Source organism: Palaemon carinicauda, chromosome 13, assembly GCF_036898095.1.
Source record: "Palaemon carinicauda isolate YSFRI2023 chromosome 13, ASM3689809v2, whole genome shotgun sequence".
NCBI lineage: Eukaryota > Metazoa > Arthropoda > Malacostraca > Decapoda > Palaemonidae > Palaemon > Palaemon carinicauda.
The window spans coordinates 18,370,765-18,393,012 of NC_090737.1; the positions used below are offsets into that span (position 1 = coordinate 18,370,765).

Genomic DNA, 22,248 nt, shown 5'->3' on the forward strand with positions numbered 1-22,248 from the left:
AACTCAGGAGCGAGCCTGAATGTTGCCTTCCCCTCTTCCTTAGAAAGGGGGGGAGTAGTAAGAGACCAAGAAGATTGCTCACACACTGGCCGTGGCCAGAGTGAGCAGAAGACCCAGGGCGGAATACAATCCGAGGCCTGTCGTAAAAGGGTCTTGAGAAGATCTCTTAAAGGACTAAAAGTCCGAGCCATGCTCCAAGTTGGAGGTCTTCCTCCGACTAGGGCAGGGACGATCGTAGCTTCGCATGAGCGAGGATAGATCCAGCGGGCAGGAAAAAGTTATTCCTTTAAGCCTGAAGGTCAGGGAAAGGCTGAGCGACAGGCTTCATTGCCAAGAGCGGAAAGGAGTTTCCTCCCGCCGAAAGGCAATAAGACCGTTATTGCTGGAGAAGAGGCCTCACGGGAAGAAGTATATCTCCCACGGCACCAACCACCTTAGACTCTTCACTTTGCCTGGGAGACCCCTGTGGATGACTATCGCAGATGACGCGACCTCCGTACCGCGACTGTAGCGGGTTGTCTCTTCTAGAGGAGGAAGCGCAGTGTCTCCAGGCATGAAGCCGAAGCGACGCCCCGGTTCGGGAGAGATGTCGCAGTGTGGTTGCTTGAGTAGTCTGCGCCGTGGGAGAAGCTCTCCCGGGAGTTCCGTCAGGGGAAGCAGAGGGTCCAGAAACCGTTCTGCACATAGTCCCAGTGGAGCTCTCCCATTGAAAGGTTGACAGACAACCTGGTTTTGTTGAGACCCATTGTCCGCAGACAAAAAGGAGGGAAGACGCAGGCGTCGAAGTTGTCCCACCATCACCGGAATGCATCTTGCCAGAGTCTCGGGGTCTGAGACTGGGGGGAAAACTAGCGGAAGCTTGAGGTTCCAAGCTGTCGCGATCAGGTCCCCCAGACCAGCACTTGCTGGTTACCCAAGGTCAAAGACCCCTAGGTACACTCTCTCTATGAGGCTCTGCTCGGATAGTCTGAGAGAAACATTCCCCTGCCTGGAATGAGAGAGCCGATGGTGGAATTGAGAGAATCTCAATCATCCCGATATCTCTACTGCAAGATGTGAAGGTGTGAAAATGCGTCCCCTGCTGGTTAGCATGAAGTCGACACGCAACGGGGCGACTTGGCAGGAGCGGTAGGATCTGAAGAGGGGCCAGACTAAGGCCCTTAAGCCTGCCTGAATGATGGAGAGGTATCCTTCAGGTCTTGACCATAGGCCTGGACCGGAACATGCCCCCCCCCCCCTTTCCTTTGACGAGTCCGAGAACCGCATCAAGAATGTGGGGAAAGGACGAGAATATCCACTACCATCAAGAGGCTCCATAGGTCAACACCCATTGCAGGTTTAATAGTTCCGCTGGTCCCATAGGGCCAGGGAGTCCGGTTAAACATTGCCTGAAGCCACCGGAACTTGGATCGCCCCACATGGAACTTATCCTGAGGCGACCGTTCGGACTATAAACGGGTCAATGAGGAAAGAAGAACTAGGAAACGTTCCAAGGTAGGGCTGAAAACTCTGCTTGACTGAGAACAGGTACTGCGACTCTCCTCAGTCTTGCCACGGTGAACCGAAAGGAAGGCTCGGAGGATGTGGTAACAGAATCTGGCGTCCCCAGGTGGTCACCCATCCAAGTACCGACGTTGCTTAACCTCGCTGGACGGACGAGAAGCGGGGTTTCCAACGTGGTAAGGCGGTTGACTCAATATCATGGCCAGATACTCCAGATGTTGAGGCAGAGGAAGAGAAGGCTCCAAGCAAAATACCATGAGCCCACACTCATGGTCAGCATTCGGAAGCTTTTCCCGGCGCTGAATCAGGTCGAAACCCGAGCCTACCGGAGTTGACCAGCCCTCCAAACAGCAGAGGAGGCGGAAGTCTGCACCTGAGCGGCCAAGAGGAAGGCAGGGAGAGTTCTCTGGGGAAACAAACCTGCTATGCCACGGCGGGATAGCCACACTGCATCATAAGCAGGAATACTTGCAGTTTAGGCTGAATTCGACGAGCACCCTGGAAGATGGATGGAATGGAAACTGAAAGTACCCGTCCTTCCGATCCAGGGTTAAAGGAGTCCTGTCGCCTCGTTACCAGTCTGATCGATTCTGCTGGTCTACGCTGGCCGAAGTTTGTTCGACAAACTTGATCAGGGCTGAGAGGTCGACTATGGACGTCCCCTCTCAGATCCTTCCTTACAAGAAAGGATCGACTGAGGGGGCCGGGGGTGAAGCCGTCGATGATCCTAAGGAAGACCTTCGCCTAAGGTATGGATCATTCTGCCCAACTGGGCAACTCTGCTGATGCTATGGCATAGAGGTTCAGAGACACTGAATTCGCTGACAGAGACGGCAGGCGCGATATCCTTGGCTACTCACAGAGATTGTGCGGGAATGGGCATCGGGAAGCTGTCATTCGGATGAGTAACCTTAAGCATCCTCCCAGCGAAAAAACCTGCAATCCTAGAGTTCGTGAACTCCTTTTAGGACTATGCCCCCCCGGGGGAGTCTCCCGTGCCATCTGTTCCTGACAGGAGGAAACTGCAATTGGACACCTTGTCCCAGTTGTCGTAGCCGATAACTTAGGCCGACGTGGTTGAAAGAAAAGGGAGCTGGAGCCCTGCAGAGTCTGGAAGAAAGCGCCTTGGAGGAGTGAAACCGGAAGTCGATTTACTCCGCACAGCAGATGTTTAAGTCTCTGTCCTTGGGCAAAGACAAAACTCTTCTCAAGGATGGAAGGGTGTCTGAGGTCGTTGACCTCCACAGATGAGACACCCGAAGGAAGCCTTCAGTCAGTGCGTCCAGATGGTACAACATCGAGCTTGTCCGCAAGTAGATACTTAACGACGAAAGGCCAAGGTGCCTGAGCTCGAGAGGAGGAAAGTACCCTTGATCTTCCTGTAGCTTCCTTGAACCAAACCTCGGGCCGTAACCGAGGAGGGAAAGAACCTGGTAAGCTCCCAGAGGAAGAGGTAAGCAGTCACCCCTTGTCCGATGGAGAAATCTTCAACGGAAAGCCCCCCCGCCAAAAATCCTTCCAGGGCGGGAGAAGGAGAGAGTACTCGTGCAGGAGAGGGGACCCTCGAGACCGACCTCTTGGGAACCAACTTCGCCCTGGGGGAAGTCACCACGAAGCCCACTCCTCTCTTTCTCTTCAGCGTAGGAGAGACAGCCGCTGGTTTGTTACCCTGGCCGGTGAGTGCTGGTTTCATAAACCTCATTAACGCCCGTGCCAGCGGATCAAACCATGTCTGCTGCTCCAAGGACACAGAGTCCGAAATCCTCGCTAAGGTGAAAGGGATCGGGCGATCCTTTGGAGAGGACACGACGGTTCCTGCCTGAAAAGAAGGTGGGAAGAATGCTGTACTGACCTGTCTTCGTCCTGCACTACCAACCTGTGCTTGGATGGAGGTGATCCCGAGTGCCGCCTAGGAGCACGCGTCCCTGCTGCTACCACCGGCTGTGGAATTCGCCGCGAACTATGGTCGCGCGAGGGCGAACGGTCGCGCAAAGGCGAATGGTCGCGCGGGCGCACAGGCGAGTGGTCGCGCGGGCGCACAGGCGAGTGGTCGCGCGGGCGCGCAGGCGAGCGGTCGTGAGGGCGCGCAGGCGAGCGGTCGCGAGGGCGCGCAGGCGAGCGATCGCGCGGGCGCGCAGGCGAGCGATCGCGCGGGCGAGCGATCGCGCGGGCGAGCGATCGCGCGGGCGCGCAGGCGAGCGATCGCGCGGGCGCGCAGGCGAATGGGCGTGACGGCGAGGGATCGTGCTGCCGCGTAGGTGAAGAAGATCGCTGGCGGTAAGCGATGGCGAGCAGCATGTGTAGGTGAATGATCGCGTGATAGGGTGCGATGGTGATCAGCATCCGCAAGAGGGCGATCGTTCAGGGTTGTGCGATGAGGAGCAGCATGCGAAGCGGGCGATCGTTCAGGGTTGTGCGATGGCGAGCAGCATGCGCAGGTGAATGATCGCGTGAAAGGGTGCGATGGTGATCAGCATCCGCAAGAGGGCGATCGTTCAGGGTTGTGCGATGAGGAGCAGCATGCGAAGCGGGCAATCGTTCAGGGTTGTGCGATGGCGAGCAGCATGCGCAGGTGAATGATCGCGTGAAAGGGTGCGATGGTGATCAGCATCCGCAAGAGGGCGATCGTTCAGGGTTGTGCGATGAGGAGCAGCATGCGAAGCGGGCAATCGTTCAGGGTTGTGCGATGGCGAGCAGTATGCGCAGGTGAATGATCGCGTGAAAGGGTGCGATGGTGATCAGCATCCGCAAGAGGGCGATCGTTCAGGGTTGTGCGATGAGGAGCAGCATGCGAAGCGGGCAATCGTTCAGGGTTGTGCGATGGCGATCAGCATCCGCAGTTGAGGGTCGCGCGATGGCGATCAGCATCCGCAGTTGAGGGTCGCGCGATGGCGATCAGCATCCGCAGTTGAGGGTCGCGCGATGGCGATCAGCATCCGCAGTTGAGGGTCGCGCGATGGCGATCAGCATCCGCAGTTGAGGGTCGCGCGATGGCGATCAGCATCTGCAGTTGAGGGTCGCGCGATGGCGATCAGCATCCGCAGTTGAGCTAGTAGCTGGCGAACCATGTTCCTTCAGAAGTGTTGGAGAACGTTGGCGTGCCAGCTGTAACACACGTGGGCGATCCGGAGATCGCTGGCGAGCTGATGATCGCTGACGAGCTGACGATCGCTGGCGAGCTGATGATCGCTGACGAGCTGATGATCGCTGACGAGCTGATGATCGCTGACGAGCTGATGATCGCTGACGAGCAGAAGGCTACGCGTGGAAGCCCGCGCAAAGAAGAAGAGTCCTTGACCCCGACCTGAACCTAAGTTCTAGATCGCGAGGGCGAACGTGGGCGCACAGGGCACGTAACAGGAACTGCAGGGAAGATCATCTTGAAAGCGCTGACGAACAGGAGAGCGCTGACGAACAGAAGGGCGCGCAGGGAAACCCTGACACGCAAGGGAAGAACCCCCGTGGGGGCAACCCTTTGCCCCGAAGGGATCGTTGTCCGCCGGGAGACTGATGTCCGTCGGAAGACCGCTGTCCGTCGGGAAGACCGTTGTCCGTCGGGAAGACCGTTGTCCGTCGGGAAGACCGTTGCCCGTCGGAAGACGAGATTAGACTGCTGTCCATCTGCACCAAGACGGAAGATCGAGAAAAAGAAGTTGTAGGCTGCAAACGGAGATTCAAAAAGGCGCCTCAAGCACCCTTATAGGGAGATGAGAGGCCCTTACGACGAGGCGGACGGAGGGCCTTACGGCGAGGGAGGCCAACAGCAACAGCAACAGAAGAAACCTCCGAAGAGGAGTCTCTATGAGTGTACTCTCTCGCGAACGAAAGAGAAACACTTCGTGGAAGAGACTGGTCAGCCAGTGACCTAAAAGGGGCAATCCTCCGAAGAGGAGATCCTGCAGTTGCCCAGCCCCTTGAGCGAAACTGCAGGTGCGACCGCTCAGCACCAAGAGCATAGTCGCACGAAAAAAAGGCAAGAGAAGAACCCCCCAAAAGAGGAAAAGCTCAAGCCTGGACAGGAAAAAACTTCCCTCGGAAGGAAAGTTATCCGCCCAAGGAGGCAAGCCTCCTGACTGTTCTAAAATGAACTGGAGAGCTGTCCGTCGACACGGGAGTACTACCAGTAGAAGGAGACACGCCCCTGACGACAATACAAGGGGGAGGCAGCAACAGCCGAATCCCCAGGACTCAACCAGACAGCTCACACCGTTGCTATATTACAGAAACGAACTAGATCGGTAACTGTAAAAAATAAAACAAATAATATTAGTACACATTCATTCCCCCGGGAAGGCTCCGAAGAGGAATCCCGAGGAAAAGGAACAAGAATTACACAATAGGCACGTGCCCTCACAACCACTTACACTCGCGGAAGGAGAGCTGTAACCAAAACAGAATTATAACAATTATAATTATGTAACTATGTAATTATGTAATTTAAAAATGAATGAACACTAAAGAAAAAAACGAAAACCCCGAAAGGAATCGTTCTACAAGCTGAAAAATTAACAACTACAATTAGATTCATAAACTAATTGAGACAAAATGTACGGCGTAGCAACCCCACCCACACGGGAAGGAAGCTACAAGGGCGTAGTAAAACATAGTAAAAGGGTGAACGACCTCAAGAGAGAGAGAGAGAGAAAGACCGAAGTCAAACTCGATCGCAACCCATAAAATTAGGCCGTGGTGGCCTAACTGCCGAGGCCTCCACGTAGATATCGTACACTACACACACACATCTGAAAAGGAAACTTACTTATTTCTATACTCAAATATATATACAAACATGAAAACATGTTTACATATATATTGAGTAAAAGAAAAGTAAGCGATTAAGTAAAGACAAAACAGACAATGGCTGCCAAGCGAGGACCAAGACAGAGACGTCTGTCACAGTCCGAGCCAAAAGTGAAAGTGAGTATTCACCTGTGTGTGAGGGGGAGGAGGGGTAGCTAGCTACCACTCCCCTACCCCCCCCCGCTAACTAGCGCGGGGGTAATACACCCTCGTTAAATTCTAATGGCTCGCCATTTCAGCTACGCTAAAAGTAATACCCTTTGTAAATAGCGTGGTTTGTATTTCGGTTACGGAACAAATCTAAATTAATGTAGAACTCAGTAATTTTAAAGAAAATTTCATTTATTATCAAACCAAGTTTGCAAGTGGGGATAAACAGTAAAATAAAAAACTTTAAATTTATAAGCCCTTTTATAAATATTTTGAAGGAAGAATATTTCAGAGGATATAGAATTAAATTATTTAAGCAAAATCATGAAATTACCAAGGAATGTGGCATGGTATGCTTAGGAAAAAAGTTACATTAATAAAAAACAGGAAAGTAGTCATTGGTATTCAATAACTTGACTTTTCTTTTAAATATAAAAAAAAAATAGAAGGAAATCAAATGCAGTGCAATTCAAAAAATACAAAAGGCAAGTTATTTAAGCAAAAGTATCACGGTATGTCAAAAAGCAATCCTCCAACAAAAATCATACCTTCCACTCTAAGCAAAAGCACCACTGGAACCAACCACCATCTCAGAATAGAAGAATTAAAAGTTATGCCTGCCAAAAATAACCAAAATGGTAAATAAATACAAGAAATTTTATGTGAATAATGTTCTGATTTTGCATGTGGTATTTGGTAATAAAGGAGACTTTATTTTTGTATGCTCTGTCCCTCTGTAGTGAACGCTGTGCTGTTTTAATCATTATACAATACTGTCAAGTGATCGTCTTATATTAAAAAGCCAGGTAACATTTCAAAGTCTTGATAACTAAATGTTTCACAGCATAAAAATCCGTAATTTTAAAAGTGGCTTTTTCATCAACAAAATATCTTCACTTCAGGTTCGCTAGGTCCTCCTAGATGATGTACTGTAGGTTACAATAATAGAATGTGACAAATTTAAAGTAAACAGTTTTTATCCTAACGATACAAACTTAAGCTCTCTATTAGGGATTATACTTTCGGCAAAGCTGGAAGACTAGCCATAAGACTTTCAACGAGGTGTAACTACCATATCGCTAGTTAGCAGTGGGGTAAGGGCTAGTACTAGCTAACCCCCTCACACACATACACCTGTGTTGTCTCGTTACTTTTGATTGCAGGCAGAACTTGCTGGGGGTTATGTTGGTGGGTCAAATTTGTATAGAGAACTCAAGGTTTGGATCATTGGGAAAAATACAAGTTACTTTAAATTTTTAATTTTTTCCGGCACTAAATACAACCCTTTTGCTCTCTATTAAGGAAGACTCACCCCTAAGGTGGGTGGAAGTCCTAACCAACTGGCTGACTTTTGATCCGGGGTCTCCCCCTTCGTGCTACGCACGCATATGGTGGGAAAACCCTGACAAATCACTAAAATTCTGTGCACTATCACGCTTTAGTGCCCTGAGCATTCTATTATGATTGTGTGATGCTAGCAATGTGGCTAGTCTTGGTAAGAATTCTTAGAAATGTAGGAATCTTTGAACCAACCATAGACGTTACCCAATCCAGGGGATATAGGGCCACAAAAAGTATATAACTTTATACCAAGTCACATAACAGACGAGGCCACCTTGCATAGTACCATAGGTGCAGTTCCCCAAGAGAGGGGAAGATGAAGAAAGAAAGAACCAGTCATTCTTATCTTTCATCCCATATTTAATCATGGGTAACCTATGCCTCCACCATCTGTAACTTATCCATCAAGGAGCCTGAGGTGTTTAAACCACTTGTTGCGCAGCTGAAAAAGAAGACCTAGAGGAGGAAGTGTCGTGGAAGCTAGCAGGTGGGTAATTACGCGACGAAGGGTGATCGCGTTCAGGAAGCTGGGATCGTGAAGAATCACAAGGAACGTAGTGCAGGGTCAGTGTGGAGTCACATGCTAAGGAGCGCTCAGGAGCTGAAAACTGGTCACGTTCATCGAAGACGACAGCAGGCTGCCTAAATGTGCGCTGAAAGCTGATGACGTGGAGGAGACTACTCGCTCGCTGACGCATGGTGGCACGCTGGGGCCTGGTCATGCACTGAAGCACTTCAGGATCTGGATGAAGGAGATCTCTCTGGATCGCAGCAGACGTTCTAGACATCCTTCTGTCGGCGCTGCAAGATGAGGGTGGCGAGCGCTAGTGGGTAGCAAGGCATGCACTGTGTTCTGACAGAGACGGCACAATGGACTGAACTACCTTGGGTAAACGACGAGAACTCCTGGACTCCAAAGAAAGAATAAGGCGAGCAAAATCAGCTGGCAAGCCACGCTCTGAGGGGCTAGAGAAAGGCAATGCCGGTCGCCTTCTCAAAATCCCCACATGGCGGAGACCACTCTGTGGAGGTGACTCACATGAGGGACAGGAACATGCCTCAGACTTTGGCCCCCTCCCAGGCTGAGCAAACTCAAAACAAGGGTAAACACAGTCGTCGGCAGCTAGAACTGTGGCGAGCGAAATTGAAGAAGTCAGGACTGGAAAGACTGCGCCGGACACAGAAGCAAGGAACTGCTTCAGTACAAAACCCTCGGAGCTCATTGGGGGAAGATCAACGTCCCACTCTGAGGAAGCCAGTGTATGCTTCCTCTCTGCTCCTAAATACAGAAACTCAAGCAAACTTTCCTTTGAACTTAAGGGTTGTCCCAGGATTAAAGGGTCAACACTCCTACTCGTTCGATCCCCTGGGGACACCGAGCTTCAGGAAGAGATCGAAGGGTGGAAGAAGAAGGTCAAGGTTTCTTCGACTTCGAGGATGGCCAAGAAGAAGATTCCCTCATCCACTTCTTCTTGAGCCACCAGCTAAACCTCTCACACTCGAAGGATAACCACTCTCTACACACTCCTCACAGGTGTCGTCCTGGTTACATGGTCGTCCTGAGCAGGCTGGGCACAGCGAATGGGGGTTGATCTCGACCACAGACATGAAGGCACCCCATTTGTGTCCTTCAGGTCCAGGACAAGTCCGCAAGATGACCAAAAGAAGAAACACTCACAAATTGAAAAGAGAAAAAGAGAAAAAAGATAAATTTATAATGGCCAGTCAGTATGAGCGGAGGAGAGAGACAAATGTCCATTCTCAACCGAGCCAAAAGCAAAAGTGGCGAGACAACACAGGTGTGTGAGCGGTAGCCACTACTCTCCCTGCTATCTAGGGGGGGGGGGTAGTTACTGTACACCATGCTTAAGTTTTATGGCTAGTCTTCCAATTTCTCCGAAAGTATATTCCCTAACAAAGAGGGAAAGGGTTTGTATTCAGTGACAGAACAATCTGAATTTACAAATTTTAGCTACATAATCAGGCTCTGGGACTTGTCAGAATTATTTTTTTGCTAATATAATCATTGCTTAATGGTTGAACTAATTAAAACTAACCAAATCTTTGTGCTGAAGTCTCAGGACGTTGTCAAACTTCAATCATGCTCTTCTTTACTTCTCAGATGGCTACTGCTATTACATGAGAAAATCTATCTCCCCAGAGGGGTATTCAATTTAATTCATTTAGGTAATTTATAGTAATTTAATCATTTTTTGTAATTTATTATATTCATAACGACCTCCACTCACTATACTGTATGTCTGTGGCATGTGTTTAATGACTGGAGAAAAATAAATTTACTGACGTATTTAAGACAAGTAGAAACAAAATATTTTATCTATATTAAGTGATATGCCACAAGTCCTATTAGCATAAGAGGGTCGAACCACCAAATTAATGAGGACCCAGCCCCATAAGTTAATTTAAGTTAGAATGCACCCCATGTTTTCCCTCTTTCTATGTTTGCACCCATCAGGAAACCCCGTGGAGGTGGTTTTCCATGATACACGCAGGACCTTCATATTTTTCCAACGGAAACAAATGACTGTTTTGCACCAACAATAATGCTGTAGTTAGAAATGCATAAACATGACAAATTCGGAGATAATTTGTATTTTTCCTAACCATACAAACCTTAGCTATTTACATAGGGTTTACTTTCGGCGTAGCTGAAATGACGAGCCATTAGATTTTAACGAGGGTTAAACTAACCCCCCCCCCCCCCCCGTGCTAGTTAGCACGGGGATAGGGGAGGGGTAGCTAGCTACCCCTCCCCCCCCCCACACACCAGTGAGCTGCCTCACTTCACTTAGAGGTAGGACTTGTCTTGGGGGACAAGGCTGGCGGGCAAATATGTGTAAATAGCTAAGCTTTGTATGGTTAGGAAAAATACAAATTATCTCCGAATTTGTCATTTGTTCCGTAACTGAAATACAAGCCACGCTATTTAAATAGGGTGACTTACCCTTAGGCAGGGTGGAAAGTCCCCAGCCTTACTGGCTTTGGCTTACCCGGGGACTCAGAATCCGAGTGAGCAGTACTTTGAGAAAAAGTACCCGCGCCTCGCAAGTTTCTTGCTACGCAAGAAACGTGCGGCCTACATAAGTTGTATGTGGAGAAATGAAGTGTGACTCGTCCTAGGAAGTTGACCTGAAGTCCTTTATATGGAATTCTAGGCTAGGACATCCCAATACCACCTTGTCAGGGTATGGGGGATGCGACAGTATTACTGTATACTTAATACTAGGAACACAAGGAAGCATGGTTTACCTGCAGATGTTTGAGGTCAGCTATGCAGAGACCCAGGATGCTGTATTCCCCAAGAGAGGGGAGGATGAAGAAAGAAGTAAGGGCCAGACATACTCTTTCATTCACGCAGACTAAAACCAGGTAACAGTGCCCTCAACCTTCTGCTACTTGTCCATTAAGGAGCCTGAGGTTAGACCAGCTGTTGTGCAGCCACCACAGGGCCGATAGAAAAAGTATCGAGGCTCCTGTGGGTCACGTCCTGCAGGTAGTGGGCTGTGAAGGTCGTTTGACGCTTCCAGACCCCAGCTTGTAGCACCTGCATCACAGGGAAGTTTCTCTTGAAGGCCAGGGACGTGGCGATGCCCCTGACATCATGTGCCCTAGGGCGACGTGACGGAGGAGGGTCTGGATTCAAGGCATGATGAATGGTCCGTCGAATCCAGGATGAGATGGTATTCTTGGTGACCCTCCTCTTCGTCCTTCCCGTGCTCACAAACAGCTTGCACGCGGGGACGGACTGCAGCTGTTCTCTTCAGATAACGTCTCAGACTTCTTACTGGGCAGAGTAGCAGATGATTTGGGTCATCTGTTACAGAACGGAGAGTCATAACCCTGAAGGAGTCGAACCGTGGGTCCGGCACTCCAGGGTTCTGAGTCTTGGCAACAAACTCAGGGACGAACCTGAACGTTACCTCCCCCCATCCCCTTGAATGGGCGATGTCGTATGAGAGACCATGAAGTTCACTGACCTGCTTGGCCGAAGCCAGAGCGAGCAGGAATACCGTCTTCCAAGTCAGGTGTTGGTCAGAGGCTTGGCGTAATGGTTCGAACGGGGGTATCTTCAGAGCCCTGAGGACCCGAACCACGTTCCAAGGAGGAGGTTTCACTTCCGAATGAAGGCAGGTAAGCTCGTAGCTTCGTATGAGTAAGGAAAGTTCCAGCGAGGAGGATATGTCTATTCCTTTCAGCCTGAAGGCAAGCCTTAAGGCTGAGCGATAGCCTTTCACCGCCGAGACCGAAAGGCGCATTTCCTCCCGCAAATAAACGAGGAACTCCGCTATTGCTGGAATAGAGACATCGAGGGGAGAGATACCCCTCCCACGACACCAACCACAGAAGACTCTCCACTTCGCCTGGTAGACCCCTGCGGATGACTTTCGCTGGTGTCGAGACATCCTTTCCGCAACTTGTTGCGAAAAGCCACTCTCAGTGAGGAGACGCTGGACGGTCTCTAGGCGTGAAGCCGAAGCGATGCTACGGCTTGTGGTAGATGTTGCAGTGTGGTTGTTTGAGTAGCTCGTGTTGTGGGGGAAGCTCTCTCAGGAGTTCCGTCAGGAAATGCAGAAGGTCCGGGAACCACTCTGCATGATGCCGCAGCGGAGCTATCAGTCATCGACATGTTGACCGATAGTCAGGTCTTGTTGAACCCCTTCTCAACAGATAGAACGGTGGGAAGACGAAGACGTCGATGTTGTCCCATCGTTGTAGGAAGGCATCTTGTCAGAGTGCCTTGGGGTCTGGGACTGGGTAGTAGTACAGCGGCAGCTTGAAATTCAAGGCTGTCGCAAACAGGTCCACAAGGTCAGGACTTGTTGGCTACCAGGGGCGGCCGAAGACCACTCGGTACTCTCTATTTGTGAGGCTCTGCTCAGACTGTCAGAGAACACATTCCTTTGCCCGGAATAAAGCGAGCTGAGAGGGTATTGAGAGGACTTCGGTTCATCTCAGTATCTCTACTGCAAGAGGAGGAAGCTGTTATGAAAAGGTACCACCCTGCTTGTTGAAAAAAGCCACTACCGTGGAGTTGTAGTTCACGGAGTGACTCGCCAGGGTCTGTTGGAAGTGTTGAAGGGCCAGAATACGGCCTTCATTCTTAGCAGATTGATGTGGAGGTACCCTTCTGGTTCTGACCATAGGCCTGATTCAGAATGTGCCCCCCCCCCCTTCTTTTGACGAGTCCGAGAACAGCATCAAATGCAGGGGAAGGACGAAAAGATCCATTCCCTTGCAAAGGTTTCCGTAGGTCAACTACCACTGCAGGTCCATTCGTTCCGCAGGTCCCAAAGGGACCAGAATGTCCAGGGAATCGTTGTCTTGATTCCACCGGGACTTGGGCTGCCAATGCAGGGATCTCATCCTGAGATGGCCGTTCGGAACTAGCCTGGTCAAGGAGGAATGGTGACCTAGGAGGCGTAACCAAGATTGGGCTGGAAGCTCTCCCCGTCTGAGGAAAGGTTCTGCCACTCTCCTCAGCCTTGCTATCCCGTCATCTGATGGGAAGGCTTGGAGATTGGAGTCTAATATCATGCCTAGATATCCCAGTTGTTGAGATGGAAGCAGAGAAGACTTCTCGAGAATTACCATGATCCCTAGATCTTGGCAAAGTCCCAGAAGCTTGCCTCGGTGTCGAAGAAGGGTCGATTCCGAGACTGCCTGGGTTAGCCAGTCATCCAGAAAGTGAAGGAGACGGATGCCGCTCCTGTGTGGCCATGAAGAGATCAGGGTGAACATTCCGGTGAACACCTGCGGTGCTGTGGAGAGATCGAAACACAGCACCTTGAACTGGTATATCTTGTTGTCTAGGCTGAATTTCAAGTACTTCCTGGAAGACGGATGGATTGGGATCTGGAAGTACCCGTCCTTCAGATCCAGTGTGCACATGAAGTCTTGTGGTCTCACTACAAGCCTGATCGACTCTGCTGTTCCACGCTGAATGAAGTTTGTTCGATAAACTTGTTTAAGGCTGAGAGGTCGATGACAGGTCTCCAGCCTTCAGACGCTTTCTTACAAGAAAGAGTCGACTGAAGAAGCCGGGGGGGGGGGAGCCGTCGATGACCTTTTGGAGAGCATCCTTCTAAAGCATGGTCTCGACTTCTGCCCAAAGGGCTGGCCCCTTTGCCAATCCCATGGCATAGGAGCTCAGCGACACTGGATTCGCTGTCAGTGGAGGTAGAGATGTTAAGAACGGAAGGCGATATCCTTGGCTGATCACGGAGATCGTGCAGGAATCGGCCCCGAGTTGCTGCCACCTGAACGTGCAACCTTAGGTATCTCCCACTGGGGACCATGCAGGGGGGTTTCCAATCCTAGCGTTTGCAGCCTCGGCCACTCCCTCTAGGATTATTGCCTCCCCAGGAGGACTTTCCGCCCTTCTTGTCTCTGACAGGAGGGGGCTGCTGTTTAGACACCTTGTCTTAGCTGCCGGGGCCAGTTCCAATGTCCTAGGCTGACGAAGCTGTTGTTGTTGAGGCGCTGGAGGCTTGTAGGGTCTGGATGTAAGCGCCTTTGGAGGAGCGAATCGTGATTCGACTTTCTCCACCTCTCAGCTGTCCGTTCCCCATCCTTGGGCTCAAAAGAAGGTCTTTCCAAGGATGGAAGAGTGTCTGAGCTTGCCGACATCCATGGTTGGGACTTCCGAGAGGAACCTCTCGGTCACTGCATATCAATGCTTCGACATCGAGTTTGCCCACAAGTTCGAAACTTGGTGAGCCGGGAAACGATGGTGCTCGTGCCTGAGAGGAGGAAAGTTTCCATGACCTTCCTGGAGCTCTCCTTGGACAAATTCTCGGATCGCAACAGGATGCCCAGAGATCCAAGCTAGACGACCAGCCACGAAGTGGCCTGCATGGCACACTTTGCGGCTTTCTCCTGAATTAAGATCTCCGAAGTAGAGAATGTCACCTGCCGGGCGGAGAATTTCTCGAGAGAAAAATTCCCTGGTAAGCCCCTTCCACGGAATGGTGGCGAGGAAGGGCTAAACCAGGTTCCCCCTTGATCTCCAAGTACCTCCTCTGCTGACGGCTGACAGACGCAGTGTCAGCGCCTCCCGCTGGAGGGAATGGGATCAGACGATCCTGAGGAGTAGAGGTGATGGGGCCTGCCTGAAAAGGAGGAGAAGAATGTTGCCCAGACCTCTCTGAAGCTTCTTCCTGCTCCTGCACGTGCGCTGCTTTGCGTCTACAGGTGAGAGATCGTGCCGACAATGATCTGGAAGTACGCGCTCCAGAAGACTCGCCAGGTTGCCCGTGGTGCGAGACCCGACGGGAATCGCGGACGAAATCGCGCTGGCGCTCACGCGATGGAAAACCGTTGGTTCGCGCACGGGCGAACATGGGTGCGCATGTGCGCAGGCGGGCGCGGTCGTAAGGGGGAGCGCAGGCGGCCGGGAAACCGATGGGGCGTAAGCGAGCAATGGCGCGTTTTGGCGAGCAATGGCTCGTAGGCGGGCGAAGGCGCGTTGGCGAGCGATGGCGCGTTGGCTAGCGGTGGCGCGTAGCAACCGATCGCGTACAGGAGAGTTAACGCGTGGGCGCGTAGGAAACCTACGACTATTGAAGCGTTGGCGTGTTGAAAACGCTTGCGCGCAGACGAAGAATCGCACAGGCGCTTAGGAGATCGCTGGCGCGCAAGGAGAGCCCAGGGGTGCCTGTGAGCACCCATGCGCTAGCTTAGGTGTCTCCTGGGCGGCACGGTGTGAAGTGGAAGTGTGCTGGCACGCTGGAACCGCGAGTGGGCGCGCTTGGCGCGAAACTCCAGAAAGGCGCTGTGAGTCCAGAAGAACCTGTGAGCACCTGTGTGCTAGCGTAGGAACTTCTTTAATTGCGCGCGACGAGGCAGGAACCAGGAGATCGTAGGCGCGTAGTTGCGTGGCCAGAAGATATCAGTGAGGGTGCAGAACCAGAGAGATCGTCGGCGAGGAGGCGAAGGAATAAACTCCTTGCCTGCGCCCAGATCCGAGGATCGTGGGCGCGTGGGCAAACGTTGGCGCGTATTGCGCACATCAGGAAAGGGGGCGCAGATGTGCGCTGGCGAGCAGGTGAATGTGGAGTTCAGCGAAGAAATAATCTCCCTGCTTGTGCCCAGATCCGGAGATCGTGGGCGCGAGGGTGAACGTTGGTGCGCATTGCGCACATCAGAAAAGGGCGATCAGATGTGCGCCACCGAGCAGGCGATCGTGGGTGTTCAGGAGACCGTTGGTGCACAAGGAGCGTAGCCGCACAGAAGGTCCCAGAAGTGTTGGTGATCAGGAGATCTACGGCGAGACTTAGCTACAGGAGATCGCTAAAGTGTTGATCCAGCAGAAGACTGGGCCACAGCAGGAGAGTATTTGTGAACTACTGTACTGCGCGCGAGCGCGCAGGAGAACAAGGTTGCACAGGTAAAAACCTGGCACTAAGGGACTTACTCACATTGTGAGATAAGACCTTTGCCCCGAAAGGACCGGTGTCCGTCAGAAAACGGGGTGGAGTGGCGCTCACTGCGCATCTGCGTCCAGGAACGGAGATGGAAGACAAGAAGGTCTGGCAGGTGTCGGAGATCGCGAACGACCTGCCGAAAGGTCTAGCAAAGCAGCTGTAACAGTCTGTTCTCATCGAGGAGGATCCTCTGCGGCTGAAGATGAAGACGACCACAAACAGGAGCACCATTATCAGTCCTCCGAAGAGGAGTCTCTGTTAGTGAACTTCCCCGAGGGGAAGAGACACTCGAAGGAGAGACCGTTGGACTCAGCTGCCCCCTCGAAAGATGTTCGGAGGGGGGAACTGAGCCTTCAGCAACATCAGCAACAACAGCAGGGGACAGGGGAGTCCTCCGAAGAGGAGTCTCTATGAGTGTCCTTCTCGCGAACGAGAGAGGAGAACACTTCGTAGAAGAGACCAGAAGAACTGATGAAGGCACCCTTAGGGCCGTTGGATCAGCAAGCTGACCATAAAGGGAAACCCTCCGAAGAGGAGCTCCTGAAGCTGCCCAGCCCCTCGAGCGTAGCTGCAAGTGCGACCGTTAAGCACCAAGAGCATAATCGCACGAATTCCATGGTCCAGCCTTGCAACCACTCAGCCCCTGGAGCATGGTTACAAAAGCGGTTGCTCAGCACCAAGAGCATAACCGCCCGAGGACCAGGAAAAATCCAACCAGGAATTATTAAGGTAAGAGAAGTTGGCCCCCGGAAGGGAACCTCCCTCAGAAGGGAAGTTACCCACCCATGGAGGCGAACCTCCTGAGCGTTCTAAATGAACTAAGGAGCTGACAGTTGTCACGGGAGAACTTCTAGGAGAAGGGAACACGCCCATGACGAAGTCGTAGAGGAGGCGGCAAATGCAGACTCCCCAGGCCCAAACGGGACAGCTCTGCTTCGTTGGCACATTAGGCAAACGAAAAAACTAGACAGTTAACTGTGAAAATAAAATAATTAGTTAACATTTATTCCCCCGGGGGAACTCCAAAGAGGAACCCCGAGGGAAAAGAACATAAGAATTACGCACCAGGAAGGCGCCCTCCTCCCCCACTGACACTCACAGGAAGGGGGGGAAGGCGGAGAACTGTAACAAAAAATGATATTTTAATTATAAAATAAATTTTTGAATATACTTACCCGGTGAATATATAATAGCTGCAACTCTGCGGCTCGACAGAAAACACACTCAAAAAACTCGCGAGCGATCGCTATGAAGGTTGCGGGTGTGCCCACCAGCGCCAACTGTCGGCCAGATACCACTCTTGCATGTAAACAAACCCTTCAATTCTTCTCGTCCCGCTGCGTCTCTATTGGGGAGGAAGGGAGGGTCATTTAATTTATATATTCACCGGGTAAGTATATTCAAAAATTTATTTTATAATCAAAATATCATTTTTAAATATTTAACTTAGCCGGTGAATATATAATAGCTGATTCACACCCAAGGCGGTGGGTAGAGACCAGAGTTAATTAAGTTTACAGCGTATAAGCTAAGAGTTTTTTCATTTTGACAGTTATCAATATAACAAAACCAAAATATATAGGTACCTGGTAAGGAAGTTGACTTAGACGATTACTCTGCCTTGTAAGTCTGTCTTCCTCACGGAGCCCAGCGATCCTCTTAGGATGCTGACAGACTCCCAGGAGCTGAAGTATCAAGGGCTGCAACCCATACAACAGGACCTCATCAAACCCCTAATCTGGGCGCTCTCAAGATATGACTTTGACCACCCCCAAATCAACCAGGATGCGAAAGGCTTCTTAGCCTTCCGAACAACCCATAAAACAATATTAAAAAACATTTCAAGAGACAGATTAAAAGGATATTGGAATTAGGGAAATGTAGTGGTTGAACCCTCACCCACTACTGCACTCGCTGCTACGAATGGACCCAGTGTGTAGCAGTCCTCGTAAAGAGTCTGGACATCTTTCAAGTAAAATGACGCGAACACTGACTTGCTTCTCCAAAAGGTCGCGTCCATGATACTTTGCAGAGATCTATTTTGCTTGAAGGCCACGGAAGTTGCTATAGCTCTAATCTCGTGCGTCTTAACCTTAAGCAAAGATCGGTCTTCCTCACTCAAGTGGGAATGGGCTTCTCGTATTAAAAATCTGATAAAATATGACAAAGCATTCTTTGACATAGGTGAGGATGGTTTCTTAAACGAACACCATAATGATTCAGATTTACCTCGTAAAGGCTTAGTACGAGCTAAATAGAACTTAAGAGCTCTAACGGGACATAATACTCTCTCTAGTTCGTTGCCTACGATCTCTGATAAGCTAGGAATATCAAAAGACTTAGGCCAAGGACGAGAAGGCAGTTCATTCTTGGCCAGGAAACCAAGTTGAAGAGAACAAGAGGCTTTTTCTGTCGAAAAACCGATGTTCTTGCTGAAGGCATGAAGCTCACTGACTCTTTTAGCCGAGGCCAAGCACACCAGGAAAAGAGTCTTAAGAGTGAGATCCTTCAGGGAGGCTGAATGTAAAGGCTCAAACCTGTCTGACATGAGGAACCTTAGGACCACGTAAGTTCCATCCAGGAGTAGCCAAACGACGTTCCTTAGAGGTCTCAAAAGACTTAAGGAGATCTTGTAGATCTTTATTGTTGGAAAGATCTAAGCCTCTATGCCGGAAGACCGAAGCCAACATGCTCCTGTAGCCCTTGATCGTGGGAGCTGAAAGGGAGCGAACTCTTCTCAGGTATAAGAGAAAATCAGCAATTTGGGCTACAGAGGTACTGGACGAGGATACAGATACTGACTTGCACCAGTCTCAGAAGATTTCCCACTTCGATTGGTAAACTCTAATGGTAGAAGCTCTCCTCGCTCTTGCAATCGCACTGGCTGCCTCCTTCGAAAAGCCTCTAGCTCTAGAGAGTCTTTCGATAGTCTGAAGGCAGTCAGACGAAGAGCGTGGAGGCCTTGGTGTACCTTCTTTACGTGGGGCTGACGTAACAGGTCTACTCTTAGAGGAAGACTTCTTGGAAAGTCTACCAGCCATCGAAGTACCTCGGTGAACCATTCTCTCGCGGGCCAGAGGGGAGCAACTAACGTCAACCTTGTCCCTTCGTGAGAGGCGAATTTCTGCAGTACCTTGTTGACAATCTTGAATGGTGGGAATGCATATAGGTCTAGGTGAGACCAATCTAGGAGAAAGGCGTCTATATGTATTGCTGCTGGGTCTGGGACTGGAGAGCAATAGATTGGAAGCCTCTTGGTCATCGAGGTTGCAAAGAGGTCTATGGTGGGTTGACCCCAAGTCGCCCAAAGCCTCTTGCATACGTCTTTGTGGAGGGTCCATTCTGTAGGAATTACCTGACCCCTCCGACTGAGGCAATCTGCTAGAACGTTCAAGTCGCCCTGGATAAACCTCGTTACCAGGGAGATGCCTCGATCTCTTGACCAAATGAGCAGGTCTCTTGCGATCTCGTACAGTGTCAGGGAGTGGGTGCCTCCTTGCTTGGAAATGTAAGCCAAGGCTGTGGTATTGTCCGAGTTGATCTCCACCACTCTGTCTCGAAGGAGACTCTCGAAGCTCATCAAGGCCAGGTGGACTGCCAAAACCTCCTTGCCGTTGATGTGCATGCTCCTCTGACTTGAGGTCCACAGACCTGAACATTCCCGACCGTCCAGTGTCGCACCCCAACCCAAATCCGATGCGTCTGAGAATAGAACGTGGTTTGGTTTCTGAACTGCTAGAGGAAGTCCCTCTCTTAGACTGATATTGTCTTTCCACCAATTCAGGCAAGCCTTTACTGTTTCGGAAATCGGGATTGAGACCGCCTCTAGCGTCTTGTCCTTTTTCCAGTGAAAAGCTAGATGGAATTGTAGAGGTCGGAGGTGTAGCCTTCCTAGCGAGACAAACTGCTCCAGGGATGATAGAGTTCCTACTAGACTCATCCAATTCCTGACTGAGCAACGTTCTCTCTTCAACATCCTTTGGATTACGAGCAGGGCTTGATCTATTCGGGGGGCAGACGGAAAAGCCCGAAAAACTGGACTGCGAATCTCCATCCCTAAAGACAGTATAGTTTGGGATGGAATCAGCTGTGACTTTTCCATGTTGACCAAAAGTCCCAATTCCTTGGTCAGATCCAATGTCCAATTGAGATCCTTCAGACAGCGATGACTGGACGAGGCTCTGAGAAGCCAGTCGTCCAAGTAAAGGGAGGCTCGGATTCCCGATAAATGGAGGAATTTTGCCACATTCCTCATAAGCCTCGTAAACACGAGAGGAGCAGGACTTAGGCCAAAGCACAGGGCCCGAAACTGGTACACCACATTGTCGAACACAAACCTCAGAAAAGGTTGGGAATCTGAGTGAATGGGGATGTGGAAGTATGCGTCTCTTAGGTCGAGAGAGACCATCCAGTCTCCCTTTCTGACCGCTGCTAAGACTGATTTCGTGGTCTCCATGGTGAACTTTGTCTTCGTGACAAAGACGTTCAGAGCACTGACGTCTAGCACCGGTCTCCAGCCTCCTGTCTTCTTCGGTACTAGGAAGAGACGGTTGTAAAACCCCGGTGATTGAAGGTCCGAGACTTTGACCACCGCTCCCCTTCTAGTTTCAGGGCTTGTCTCTTTGCTTCCTCTCGGTAATTGGGAGAGAGATCGATGGGGGAAGTCGCTAGAGGAGGTTTGTGTACAAATGGAATTTTGTACCCCTCTCTGAGCAACCTCACAGACTGTTGATCTGCGCCTCTCTTCTCCCAGGCTCGCCAGAAGTTCTTGAGTCTGGCACCTACTGCTGTCTGAAGCTGCGGGCAGTCAGACTCTGCCACGTGAGGACTTGGCTCCTTTCCTCTTTCCTCTCTTTCCTTCGGCACGAGTACCTCCCCTGCTGGGGGCTCTGCCACGAAAGGGCGGAATAAACCTGGACGCTGGAGTGTCTATCCTAGGTCTGGCAGAAAAGGAAGTCGAAGGAGTCCCTTTGCGAGCAGAGGACGCTACCAAGTCATGGGTGTCCTTCTGCACGAGTGACAAAGCTATGTCCTTAACCAAAACTTCAGGGAACAAAAACTTCGATAAAGGGGCAAAGAGTAGCTCAGATCGTTGACAAGGAGTCACTCCTGCCGACAGAAAAGAGCAAAGAGACTCTCGCTTCTTAAGGACTCCTGAAGTAAACGAGGAGGAGAGCTCATTGGATCCATCGCGGACGGCTTTATCCATGCAGGACATAATGAGTAAGGAGACATCTCTATCAGCCGATGAGATTTTCCTACTCAAGGCTCCCAAACACCAGTCAAGGAAGTTGAAAACTTCAAAAGCTCTAAAAATGCCTTTAAGTAGATGGTCAAGGTCTGAGGATGACCAACTAATCTTCGAGCGTCTCATGGCCAGGCGGCGGGGAGAGTCTACAAGGCTTGAGAAGTCGCCCTGGGCATAGGCAGGGACTCCCAAGCCGAGAACTTCTCCCGTGGCATACCAGACGCTCGATCTAGACGAGAGTTTAGATGGGGGGAAGGCAAAGGCCGTCTTCCCTAAACTCCTCTTGGTTTCCAACCAATCGCCTAACAGCCGTAAAGCTCTCTTGGACGAGCGAGAGAGTACAAGTTTTGTAAAGGCTGGCATGTCAGCAGGTACGCCTAAAACAAACTAAGACGGCGGCGAACAAGGAGCCACAGAGACAAAGTGTTCGGGAAACAACTCTTTAAAAATGAGCATGACTTTCTTAAAGTCCATAGATGGCGGAACTGCTCTAGGTTCATCAATATCTGAAGGATGATCCTCAGGCTGAGGGTCAGCAACGTCCTCATCCGAAAGTTCCTCATCTGACAACCGATGAGAAACAAGCAAAGGGGTTGGCAATGCTTGACACGCAGCGTCCACCCGCACTGGTGCATAAGTGGCGGACCAGGACGCAGCGTCCTGTAACTGTTTGACAGTCTGAGAACTGTCAACAACAACAGGTGCGTGAGGACGCACAGCGTCCACCCGAGACTGCTTAGACCGCCTAGTCTGCGCAGTCAA

The 22,248-nt window shown here is 50.8% G+C and overlaps 1 protein-coding gene across 3 annotated transcripts in view; it reads right to left on the reverse strand.

The window, feature by feature from the left end:
* TBC1d7 (TBC1 domain family member 7) overlaps window positions 1-22,248 on the reverse strand; it is an 81,972-nt gene that overhangs the window by 52,052 nt on the left and 7,672 nt on the right. Inside the window, exon 2 of one of the 3 annotated variants that reach the window (XM_068385416.1) lies at window positions 7,002-7,070. The exons of the other annotated variants lie outside the window; for them this stretch is intronic. The gene's annotated coding sequence lies outside the window, so the exon portion shown is untranslated. The remainder of the gene's footprint in view (window positions 1-7,001; window positions 7,071-22,248) is intronic. 3 annotated transcript variants of the gene reach the window in all.